Below are 13392 nucleotides of genomic sequence, written 5' to 3'. Positions count from 1 at the left end.
GAGATTTGTCCCTTTGGGTGGCAGTATACACCTTCACAGCCTCGAGTTATTTCCCCTTTCGTCTTACCTATCCTATATGAGCTTCTTAGAAACTCATATTTGGTCTGAACGTCATGCAAATGAGGTAATGATCTAATACTTTTGACCAGTGTCTCTGTTTAAAAAATCTGGAAAACCTATTGTAGTCTGTTGCGTTTTGGTGAATGAATAGCTCAAAGTTCAATTTCTCTTCCTTTTGAGGATCATGTCCTGCGACTGAAAAAACTGTTGTCAAAAAAAAAAAAAAAAAAAAAGTATTATTGACTCTCTTTTGGCTTTGACAGGTGAAAAACTCATGCAGAGTGTTGAGTAACACATACCTTGGAGGCATTTTTTTGCTTCTGTAACACTACACTTTTATTTTATGCGCAAAAAATATTTTCCTGGGCAATAATTGTGGCAGGTTGCAAATTTTAAATTCAATAAAAACCTTTTCATTTAATCTTTTAGGTATGTTCAGTGTCACATAAAGGCAAACTCCTGGGGCAGGGTGGATTATTTAAACTTCAGTTGTGGCACGGTGACCGAGTGTTGTTTTTAAATCTACTCCCTGTATGATTAATGTGGATATTCAAATAAAATATACTCCTTTTCACTGACAGACACTGTTGTTCCTGTGTCGCTAGGCAATATGAAGAGAGCTACAGTGGTCCATTCATTATGAGGCTAATAACTTAGACTGGCTTGGTTTGTTTGAATTTGTTCTGATGATTCATTCGTGACAGTTTTGAATTCTGGGAAAAGATCTTCTATTGAAGCATGCTGAAATATTAGTAGGTAATAACACCTTAATGTAAACCCCAAAAATGTCACTCCACGTTACTAAATTGATGTTTTGATCACTTACCAGACGCCAGATTGATGTAAGTAAATGGTGATTAGATGTTTTAGCTGTTGGAAAACAGATGACGCTTGATGTTTTAATTGAAATCCCAGAGATTAGAAAATCTGTACATGATTGGTGGGGAAAAAAATTAAAATCATGTCTCTTAAATTGTAGGATAACTGTAGGGCGCTCATTAGCAGAAAAATTAACTGAGCCTCCTCAAAGAAAAGAAGTCTTCACCATTTCAAAACATGGAAATACCGTCGGAGCCATTTTTTTTTGCCGCCGTTCCAATCACTACACAATCAATAACGCTTTTCATGACTGTCCTCCACTAAAAACACCCAAAATATACAAAGAGCCTAATTCTTATGTAACGCGCTCCAGCAGACATCTCATTAGAGCCTCTCCGTGGCCACCCATAATGACTCGTCCCTGTCGAGAGGTAAGCAGTGCGCCAAGGGCATTTACATGATAAAATGGAGCCCAATTTCGCGGTGAAGAGCCTCTTGAGCCATGGAAAATCTCCCTGTTACAGACGACACTTAAGCTCCTGCGGTTATTTGCCTCACATTAGCTTCCCCCTGTTCTATTTGTTTACGATACAGCCTCCTTGATAAAGAGCAAATAAGCAATGATCCTCCAGCGAGAAGGCCAAGCCACAGACCTCTTCACACACTCCAACACTGATTCCACCAGCAAAACATTCGCTGCTCCCCGCTGCCTTTAATTCATCGCAAACTACTGTGTGATATGGTTAATGATGTCAGGCATTTTTATTATAATGTCAAAATGCACATCGTATTTTAAGTGGTTTAATACCAGTGATATACCTGTACAGGTACAGGTACATCCAGTAAAATTACTTTACTCTCCTGTAACGGGAGCAATGAAATTATTTAAAAATATATTACATTGTGTGAATTATGCCTTTATCTATTCATTGACTGTCTGGTTCAAAGGAAGAACTGCAGCCTCTGGTCCAGCCTCACCTGTTATATCCATACAGAATCGATGAGCTGGCTCTAAAAACTGCTTCCTTCATCCCCTGTTCATAATATGATTTTGATTTTGATTTATGTTTATGTAGAGCATTTTCATGACCATTTGAGTGTTATGAGGATACAAATGTCACAAATTCTAATATTTCTTGAGGATAAACGAAGAACAAGACAGCATGTCGTCCTGCATGAACGATGTTCTGCCCCTCTGCGCCAATTAGTGAAAACTGATTGGTCCAGAGGGGCAATCAGGGGCCAGAAAACTGATGTCAACTTGTTGTTTTTTTTTTTGTAAGTAACGGAAGATGAGACAGGAGTCTGTGAACTGCGCCTTTTGAAAGGCATTTTCTTGGTTTCTCGATTTGTAGCCTGCTTGTTTTGAAGTGTATTTGCTTTATTTCCTAATATCACGTGTGGAGAGACAGTGAACCATAGTCTCCAATGATTTTGTTGTGGGAGACAACTGGTGTGGTGTCTTTTGTCAAGGTCTTATTTATGTAGGAACCACAAAATGGAAAAACATCAGACCCAGAATTAGCCTGAATGAGGTTGAGGGGTGATTTCCCGCAAACTCACAAACAGCCACGATGAAATAGTCTCTAAGCCTCAGACATGACGTGCTGGAGACAACCTGGCCATTGAGAAAGGCTTCAAATTTACATTAATGAGCCCCTTAGACCTGACCACAGAGGTTTCACTGGGTGCTCATGAAGACATGATCTAACCCTGCAACTTTCTCATACCCGTCGGATTACAGCCTTAGTCCTCATTGCACAGCCTGCGGATCACTTTGTAATATCATCCAAGACGGTATTGTCGTGATGTTAATCGTCATAAAGGCTCGGAGACATTTGAGAGTGAGGCAGTTGTCACATTCACCGAGTTCCTTTGGCCTGCTTCAAGCCGGAAATATTAACATCGTGGTGTGGCTGAAAGCATGTCAGAATCATTAATGATCGGATACCTGGCATTTGTTGCATGGATATCTCCTTCTCTGGCTCGAGTCTCAAGAGCTAGATCAACACAAAGGCACCGGAGCTATCAGTGCACTAAGTGATTCAGCAGAAGGAAATTGGTTGTCTAGAGAGGTGGTTGCAGGGAAGGTATGCTAGCAAGTTTTCCATGATCATCATCTTCAAATCACAATACAGTAAATATCCTTCAATTTTGAGAAACCAAAACCGAGGTAAAACGCTCTGCTGCTCTGCCAGATGCAGCAGCCTTTGAGTGGAGCAAGGTGCTCAGACACACAGAAATACCTGCGGTGGTGTGTGCTGGTGGCACCACTAGGGGGATCTGCAGCCAGCGTGTGTGGAAGCTCAATCTATATGGCCGCCTTGGGAGCAGTACTTGACATTTTGATTCCATACTTCCACACTAGCATTGTGTGCACTTATTTGAAGACACATGCCCTCCATGTGTGTGTACATATCCACAGTCATCGGACAGGTTCAGGTATGGCTCACTGATGCTCTGTGTAGGTGATGGTGGAAAATAGATGGAATAAACCTGAGTTTACACGTATGTTTATTGTCTCTGCTGTTTCTATGTTCACAGTGGTGACAGAAACACCACTACACGGTATCACCTGCATGAAAAACACTAGGGTTGAAAACAGCTAAAAAAATATATTTATATATTTAATGCATTTCTTTATATGTAAATCCCAACAATCCCCTGGTTGTTGGTACTTTGTAGTCTTGACAGCTGACATATGAATTGCTTTTTGTGGGGCTATGATCCCAGGAAGACCACAGTGGGATAACATGGGAGACTGCAACATAAAAGAAGTGCTTCTTGTTCTTTTTCTCTTTTTTTTTCACTCAGAAATCATGTTGAAAAACCCTACACGAGCAACGCAGCTGCAGTAAATAGCCCGACACAGGAGGCTTCGCTTGCGGTCCGAAGCCTTAAGTGTTAAGCCCACCTCAGATAACTTTCCAGAGCTTTTTTACAGCTCTGTTGTGTAGACTGTTGGCTGTACAGTAGGTGCAGTTGGATTCTCTATTACTGTAGAGGTATAGGAGCCATCAGCTTTTCCATGTGTGGACATTCCAGGCAACATCTGCTTTCAATATATCCACATGTCCAGCTGTTTCAAACCTATACCAGTCTTTTCCAATCATTCCAATGAAGCTATAAATATGCACGGATGACATTTCCAGTGTTTGGATTGTACAAATGCATGCACCATTGTAATGCTGTCATTTTTAACATTGTAACACTTGCTCCTCTAAATAGTGCCTGAAATAAGGAATTACTTAAATTGTTCCTGTAATTAACACGCAAGCACGGGCTCTTCTCTGATGGAATATGGAGCAAAATCATAAGCTTGAAGTATATAGTGGAATATGTGGTCAAATGATTAAGAAGCACTGAATGCTGTTAAATTCATTAAGTATTTTATTCTTTTTCCATAATGCATCTGACCTGGTTTTACCACTATTTGGTTGTAGCTGCTTACTTTTTTGTGAGGGTCTTTTGTTATTTTTTTTTCTGTCATATTTTTTCATTGATATCACTGCAATCACTCTATATCAAAACAGTCCAATCCAGATTTATTGTTGATGATGAGATGATGTGCATAACATATTAGTAATTTTATTTGTTTAAATGCTTCTGAAACTTTCTTACCTCACACACAGCAGAGCTTTTAATTGGCAGTTTGACTGAATTAATGCATTTGGTGCTGAACGTCTGCCCAGCATGTTCACATTCTGATATACTGAAGTCATTTTGCAGGCTGTGAAATATGAATGTACAGCAGAGCGTCAAGGAAACGGATCCAGAGGATTATCATGCATTTGTTGGAGATATTACGCCCCCCTGTAGAAGGAAGAGAGTATCTATCATTTCAAATGCATGCCCCCGGCGGAAGTCTCGAGCAGAGAAAAGTGCACGTTTTAAATCAAACACTGCAAAAGGAGTTGTGCCGTTACTTTTCTAGCCACAGTCGTGCGATGGACATCACGTTGCTGCAATGTGTTATTTCTTCCCTTGTCAATTTCCACATGTGTGCTACAACTGCAGTGGGACCACTGGCTTGTGAGGAAATTAGCGCTGCATTGTGAAGGAAATACACCACACATGGCGTGCCCTCCCCACTGATTTTACACATGCAATCTGCATCAGACATCAGCAGCTACTGCCTGGCTTCTGGCCCGGGTCAAACTGATGGAGACGAGACAACGGTGGAGAATACTGATGTGGTATTGCTTGATGGTTTTTCAGGAAAGGCACGTGTTTCAGGGGAGTCCTGTGGGACGGCAGGGGGATTTTATTCCTGCCCTGAAGCGGCTGCACTTCTCTAGACCCCCAACAAATTTATCCTTAGACTTGCAAAAACATTTCACAGTGGCTTTGACTGCAGAATCACTTTATGATCAGTTTTCTAGAGGACAAGATTCTTCCGGAAAGCTTACAAATACGATACACATATGGCAGTTAACAACTTGCCAGTTTAAAGTGTTAAAGAGGTTTTAACACGGTGGATCACCACGCCAGGGTCTTGTTTCAGTCTCTCATCAGCAGCCTGCTGGCAGGACCCTTGAGGGGCATCACTGTTGATGGCTCTCAGAGTGAGTTTGCCGGCTGCTGCTGAGGATAAACACCATAACTATTAATTCCATTTTCGGACCACCCAGTCTATGACTGAGCCCTGGCAGTTCACTCAGAGCACTCAATACAGTCCGTCATAAAATTAAGACACACTAAAATTGTGACCGTGTTAAAATCGCATTGAATATGCGAATCTATCCTGCTAATTGTGGTGTAGTGCCAGTCACATCCTTTCTAATCACTGCATGTATTATCTTTCTCATTAGTCCCATGCATTGCATTGCTCTATTACCCAACAGGAAGCACACATTTCCTGCTGGTTTGCTTTGTGCAATGTGTGCTTTACGCTGTCCATCATGACATTTATCTTTGCAAAGGCTGCCACAGAACTATGCCCTCGTTATCAACCCAAAATAGCCCTTTGCCATCATCTTGAGAGTTCATGTGGTGATAGGATCTGGACTCAACTGACCTCACTACTCATCTGGACTATAGAACTGTGTCAAGCTGCCCTGGAGGGGAGTCAGTCTGTCTGGAAAGACCCTTTCTTGGGGTGTTGCACAGGGACCGCAGCCAGTTACTCCTCTTAGTTCTCAGTCCATGTTTTCCAAGGCAGTCCAAGGCTTTTCCCATGTTTGTCAATCCATGAATGCATTATATTTGTTACTTCCAAAGAAAAAAAGCATCTATTGGACAAATAGCTGTCTTTAACTAACTTTCTCTCACCTGGCTTTGTTTATATAAGTATTTTTAAGACAATAAAAGCTGCTTTAAGAGTTTTTGAGTTTAAATCTCAGTCCATGATCTTGTGCTCTGATTTACAGTCGTAGACAAGCTTGGCAGGTATGCTGTACATCCAACTGCTAAAGTCAATAGTTCCTTGATCTGCTTCCAGCGCAGCCTCCCGATGCTAAACTGTTTCACAGATGAGGGAGCACAATGCCGCTCCTCAGCAGATAAATTTGCCCCCTGGAGCAGTGTCAGCATATTTTAGTTGACAGCTGATGCACACGGGTCAAGTTCTCGTGTGTTCAGACCTTCACCTTCAATCAGAGAGGTCAGTCCCCTCAGAGGACCCCTCAGGCCACAAGCATGCTGCAACGTTGACTGGTCAGCGCAGATGGTTCGCAGCCACGCTGTGGAATTTTTGTTTCAACCTTGATTTGTTAGCTGAGTGGATTTCTAATCAGCGCATAATGTTGAGCACACTTGATTGGCAGAAACTACATCAATTAAGTGCACTGCTCTTCTGTCTAAGTAATTTAAACAAAACAAAATTAATTACAGATAAACTACTGTGGACAACTTCATGTTCTGTAGTGCATGTTTTTTATTCCACGGATTGCTGCTACAAAAAGGTGTACTATTTATTTACTATTATGTATCACCCCCCCACTCCCCACAGTGCACAGGTAAAAAATGGCTCCAACTGATAGCTCCGGGTTTCTAAGCCAGGACAGTCTTATGTAACAATGTCGGATTATGTTTTATTTTCTTCTTCACAAAAAAGACAATGCTATAAATCCTGTCAGCAGAGTAATTGATTTCCCTTTATGTTATCAAAGGTTCAGCAGACTTCTATGCCATACTGCTGTGCTTTTGTTTTGTCATGAAAAATGACTGCGTGTGGTTAAATCTATTCTATGTACCATGACCGAAATATTCACTAAATCATATACACAGTAAATCATATTATTTCAAGACAACCACCTGTCAATCCAGTAGCAAATCCCGCAGCAGCTGGCTCAAGTCTTGCTACTTTCATAATGCTGTTTTTTTAAGTGCCTGCAGCTTCACCTCACATTTAATATGAGAACTTTCCCTTTTTCAGTTTCTGTTCATATCTTCACTATTGCTTTCATCAAGACAATATGCACAATAACAAAAAGTGCCAGTTTGGTTGTATTCTGTTGATGAGTTTGAGGTCTGTGCTCTGCATATTTCAGATAAGAGTCAGAAAGTAAATAGATAGCATTAACTTGATCTTTGCACTACAGCGTGCAAGCACCTGTGCAGAGTGGACAGGAGTGGCAGCTCCAACGCTGTCAGGGCCATTTTAGGTCTCTTGCAAAGTTTTCAGCTCTGTGAAAGATATATTCCCAGCAAACAGACAACAATCACTATTGTTCATCTTTTATGTTCTGCACCGCATGAATACAGAGATTTGTGACCGTTTCTTCCCTCAATTTGTTCTTGCTGTTGTGAATGGCGTCAAGGCAAGAGCCAGATCAACTGCCTTTCATTGTTGTCATCCCAAAGTCTGGAATGCCCAGAGAAAAAAAATCCTGCTTTGGAAAAGTCAAGCTCTTATTTAGATTCAGGTCTACAGCCAGTGAAAATTGCATCCCCATATTTCCACAATTGCATAAAAATATCACTCGTTACCCTGAATAGACCACAATCCCTCAATGGGCTTAAAACAATATTATGATGGAAACTGAGCAATGCTTGATGTTTCTAAATGTGAATCTTTGAAGCTATGAATTTAAGGGCAACGTTTTCCATCTATGCTTACAGAGTCAAAGCTCTTGCAGCAATTCTGAAAGGCAACAATAGAGCATAAAGTCTTTGTGCTTATGTATCATGGGTTTCAAACTCTCTTGCCATAGCTGTTGTGTTAATGCTACTTTCTTTTGGCAGATAGATAGCTCAGTTTATTTGCCAAAGTGGACCTTCTCAAACAAGCAGGTCTCATCTACTACGCAATAAGCAAATTCAAACACATCTGCTAGACGTGTTTCTGGGTGTTGAAAGAAACCTGGGTAGAAACACAAGTTAGAGCAAGCAAAAGGAGCAGTTATTGTCTGTGAGGTCGTACCAACAGATGTTAAAGTGATTCATGAGCTCGATCAGGGATGTGAATGACATTTATTTGTCTGCTGTGACTGATCTGCAGTGTGATACCGCACGAGGCCCTCTGTCCGTCGGGGTGGCTGGCATTCCTATTCGTCTCTCAGATCTGGGATCTGTCAAATATACTCTGAGTACACACGTTGCTGTGCACATGCACATGCAAACATGTGTACGTCTGTAGCAGAGCAGGCAGGAGGGAAAAGGGATCTTCTGACCCTGGGCCCACTGCAATAGAGGGCCTACTTTTTTGTTTTTACTGTGTCTACAAGTGGAATTACTTATGAAATGATAATAGCCCAAATGATAACATGAACAGTTTTGGGCTATAGGTCACTTATATAGGCCTGTCATCACATTCTGTCTCTGTAGGGGTCCCCGGGTTTTCAAAGGGGAAGGGCACGACTTCTGCCCTTGCAGGCATTTGCTGACTGGTGGCAGGAAAAGGCTTTAATTCTGAACATGCTATATGTAAATATTTATCGTCTTTTTGCTCAATTTTTCATGAAATGTATTTCAGTACATTCCTATATGTTTACATCTTAATGTTCCCTCAGAGCTGAGGACCAACCAAGCACTTCCCTGTCTAATCACCAATGATATGCAGGGCACATATCCAAACTTGAGCAACTTGCAGGATCAATAAAACCATACAAATCAGCAGTGCCAGGGCCGGGAGGGCTTCAAGCTACTTGAAACATATTTACGAGTTTGCATGCATGCATATACCAAGTCTCAGCACTGAGAGGGGATATTGAGTGAAATTAGGAAAAGGTTGCTGGGAGATTGTCCAATATGGAGTCAAGAAAGATGAATCTGTAAAGACAACAGACAACCTTGTATATAGCCTGGTTCACCAATTACTGTTCTCTTAATGAATTTGAAAAGGACAAATGCTTGCTTGCCCTTGGTTTATGGACTAGCCTAACATTACCAACACTACTACTACAGCATATGTACATCTTTTAACACACCGGTAAGCCTGTTATTGCTCTAGCTCCCATGTGCAGCACACCGAAATACGTGGGAAACGATGTTTACCAGTAGGGATGTCCCGATCACGTTTTTTTGCCCCCGAGTCCGAGTCCGAGTCATTTGATTTTGAGTATCTGCCGATACCGAGTCCCGATCCGATACTTCTATAAAACCAGGAAATGATATGTTATTAATGATTGCCAAGAAACAACCGCGGTTCCAGATAGGTCAATATGGAAATGAAATGCACTCTTTGAGACAAATGAAGAAGCTAGTATAACAATTTAAGTGTTTAACAAACTGCATTTTGATAAAAGGCAGTTAATTGGCAAACGCAGATATTGATTAACCGATTTATTTGGACATTAGATTAACATTTTATAATTTAATTATTTTTAATTATTTTCTCAAATGTCTCCACACACAAACATAAATGGCAAGATCTAAGATACTGACAAAATATGTACAAACACAAACAGTAGCAGGAAATAAAATAAAGTACAGAAATTAATACAAAAACCAAGCGGTTGGAAACCAGTATACAGCTGATAGCTTACTGCGCGGGGGGGCTGGGTGCTTGTGTGTGAAAAGCGAAGCGAACAGCAAGTGGAACGAAGGAGAGATGGGAAGGCAGCCAGCGCACGGCATAGCAGCATAAAAACTAACACAATAATTACACAAATCCGTCTCTGATTAACGTTAGGGGGTTTAGTCACTTGGGGGAGTTTGGAAAGTGGCTAAGTTGTCATTGTATCAGCAAGTGGAACGAGGGAGAGATGGGCGGCCAGCGCACGGCATATCGGCTCAAAAACAAACACAACAAACGTTACATAAATAAGTTTCTGACTAACGTTAGGTTTTTAAGTCTCTTGGGGATATTTTGGAAAGTCGCTATGTTGTCATTGTATCACTGGTATTTGCGAGCGCTTGTGTTTTTCGCGCTAGGCGATTCATACATTCCACCTCCGCCTAGCCTACAGCGGAAATGTCGCGGCTGAAAGGCATCCTCTCAGCGTGCACGCACAAACTATTCGCTGCAGTGATTGGTTAATTCCGTTGTCAGTATTTCATGACGTATGGCCCAGTGCCCGCCTAACTCCCTCCGGACAATCCAAGCTAGCATCAACAACAGATTCCTAAAGGAGCCGCAGATTGAATATGTCGATGTGCGTTTTTTCCCCTTTCCGCGTTCATTTGATCTAGGCGGTCGGTGAAAACGTCTAGGCGGTGCGCCTAAGAAATTATAAGGCAGGGAAAACCCTGACAATAAATATACATATGTATATATATTATTTATCCGATACCTGATCGGGACATAACGTCCGAGTCCCGATCGAGTCTTCAGTCATGTGATCGGCCCCGATTTCCGATCACACGATCGGATCGGGACAACCCTATTTACCAGTGCCATGTGAAAGACCAACTGCTGAGTACTGTATGTCAGCGCTTGTGTGTGTGTGTGTGTGTGTGTGTGTGTGTGTGTGTGTGTGTGTGTGTGAGCGAGAGAGCATTTATTAATGTATATACAAATATATTAGGCATATGTATGAAATGAATATAAGGGCTCACACATGGGACCCCTGCTGTACCTGGTGTACATACACACAGTGTTTTACCATACTCCCTAAAGAGGACAAAAGGGCTATTTGTGCAAAAGTAAGGGGGCTCTCAGGGTTCAGTTCAGGGGCCCATCTTAATCTTTGTTTATGTGTTTCCACTATGACACATTACCTGCAAACATAACATTAAAAAATCATAATTACGCTGATGATACTGTTATATATGCCTGTAAAACCTGATGACTTTAGCAGTGTAGCAACTCTCAAAAATTGGTCTGCAGATATTATGCAATGTTGAGAATTTTCTACAACTAAATGAAACCCAAATCACAAATAGTCCTTTTCAGCCTGCCTTTTTTTTACAGTGAGTTTAAGAGAGTTGTTCAAGCTTATTTCTTGCAAATAGATGCAATTTCCAAAATCCAGCAGTGTTTTTAGTCATTTGGAGAAAGCGGTCCATGCTTCTGTCTCTGCCACATCCTCTCTTCTCACACTATATGTAATGCAGCAGCAAGGATTGCTATTGGACCAAAAATACAAGCTCACATCACCTTGATTTAACTTCATGCTGACCACCTGAGTTGATAGTTGATCACGTTTAAAGCGTGGATGGCCTCGCACCAAGCATTATCACAGAGCTTTTAACTCCATATAGGACCGGAGCCTGAGATCCTAAGGCAGGCATCTACTGCTCTAAGATCTACATTACTGTAAAAACAAGGAGCTCAAGCCTTCACCATCATGGCTTCTGGAGTTTGGAAGAACCCGCCTGAGGAGAGCAGACTGGCTAAATCTGAATGATCTTTTAAATCAATCCCTCAAACAAAGTTTTATAGACTTGCTTTCATGTGATGACCTTGTTATTGTTATTTGTTTTGACCTCCCTTTTATGCCTCTACATTGTCTTTATAATATATTCATATTTTAATTATTTTTTTATTGTTGGTCTAATGTGTTTTTCATTCTTAAAGCCCTTTGTGACTGTTTTTTTTTAAAAAGCGTCATATGAAAAAGTATCATGCAAAGATTAAGATTACTCTAAAGTTAGCCATAAGTGCAAAATACCAAAGATGTGGACATTTTAAGCAGTTGTAGATGAGGAGTCAGTGTTTGATTTAAAGACTAGCAGTGTTTTTTATTGGGCTTTAGACAAGGTATTGAATGTTTTGCTCGGTGCTCAGTGGGATGTGTTTCCACCTCACCTCAAGCCTCTTTGGTGGGCCAAACTGGGGGATCTCACATGTTATCTACATCCATCTGCCAGGAGACACCCACTCAAGCAGACTGTCTGTCAAACGTGTGTGTTCTACAAGACCGCTCGCGAGAGACTGCAAGCCACATAGCCGACGAACAAAGAAACAAGAGAGATAAATGTCTCTGTAACTCAAACTCCCTTTTGAAATCACTGGGATGGGGTTTCTCGGGACTGACTCTGTGAACCGCGCTACAAAGGAGGTGTTGGCGCCAAGCTTGTTAGAATGTACAGCGTCTCGCTTTAACAACACCTGCTGAAATGACTCAGTGCACTCGAAGGTGTGTGAGAGAAATGAACTGCAAATCAGCCTGCACGGTGAGTCCTGCTGCAGTGAAGCCTGTTTTTAGGCCCCTCATCTACATTTTCCTCATAGAAAAAGGTCTGCTGTTTTGATAATAACAATATATAATTTGATTTTTTTATTATTATCAATCAGCAGTTGTAGTAGTTGTGGTAGAAGTAAAAGTAGGGGTAATTATTATTTCCTTATACACTAAGGGACACACAGCACTATGCTGAATGGAGGGATGGGATGGACAAGTGGAGTGGAGACAACACTCTCCAGTGTTCAGCATCCTAATCATGTAACACTAAGGTTTATGTCGTGTAATAAGATCCTCACAGATAAGGTTAGTTTGACTGGGGACCTTCCATTCAAAAGGCCAAACTTAACTGGCTTGTTAAACACAAGAGCGTGAGCGGCAGGGAAACACTGTAAATGGACCTGCAGTGACACCGTGAATCCCCCTCCTCCAACATGCATCCTGACCCCTGCAAAACAACACAGAACACCCACGTGCCCCTCGGGGTTATGTGTGCCGCTGAGGCATGCGGTGGCTGCAGTGGTTCGTGTACAGTGCAGACAACAGAGGCAGCAGCTCGAGCCTGGAAACATGAGAAGCCCCTCGGAGGAAAACAGGATTCTAATAAATCCCTCAGCCAGGGGAGAGGGAGCGACGTGAGAGAGCTCTATAAAAACTCCCCTCCATTAAAAACACTCAGCTGTCATGACTCTTCTTTGTATTCAACACTGTGAGTAATTTCAGTGTCAACCACTTTACTGCTAATGCTATTGCTTTTGTACGACCAAAGGTAAACGGGGCAGTTAAAACGTCTAATTGTTTAGGAGCTACTAATCCAAAGTTTTGGCATAAAAAAAAAAAGCTATTTGCAGGACAAATCTAACAACTTTTCCTTCTCTGATAGAAACCACAAGGTCTTCAGCTGCTCCTCTGCCATATATTTTGTTGTCATATCTGAGAAACAAATAAATGGCATGTAAAATTTGCTTGCATTAAACACCCAGATGTTATCATGCCAGCACCGGCT

This window comes from Myripristis murdjan, chromosome 22 (genome assembly GCF_902150065.1).
Source record: "Myripristis murdjan chromosome 22, fMyrMur1.1, whole genome shotgun sequence".
In the NCBI taxonomy this organism is placed as follows: domain Eukaryota; kingdom Metazoa; phylum Chordata; class Actinopteri; order Holocentriformes; family Holocentridae; genus Myripristis; species Myripristis murdjan.
This window is presented reverse-complemented; position numbering follows the sequence as displayed.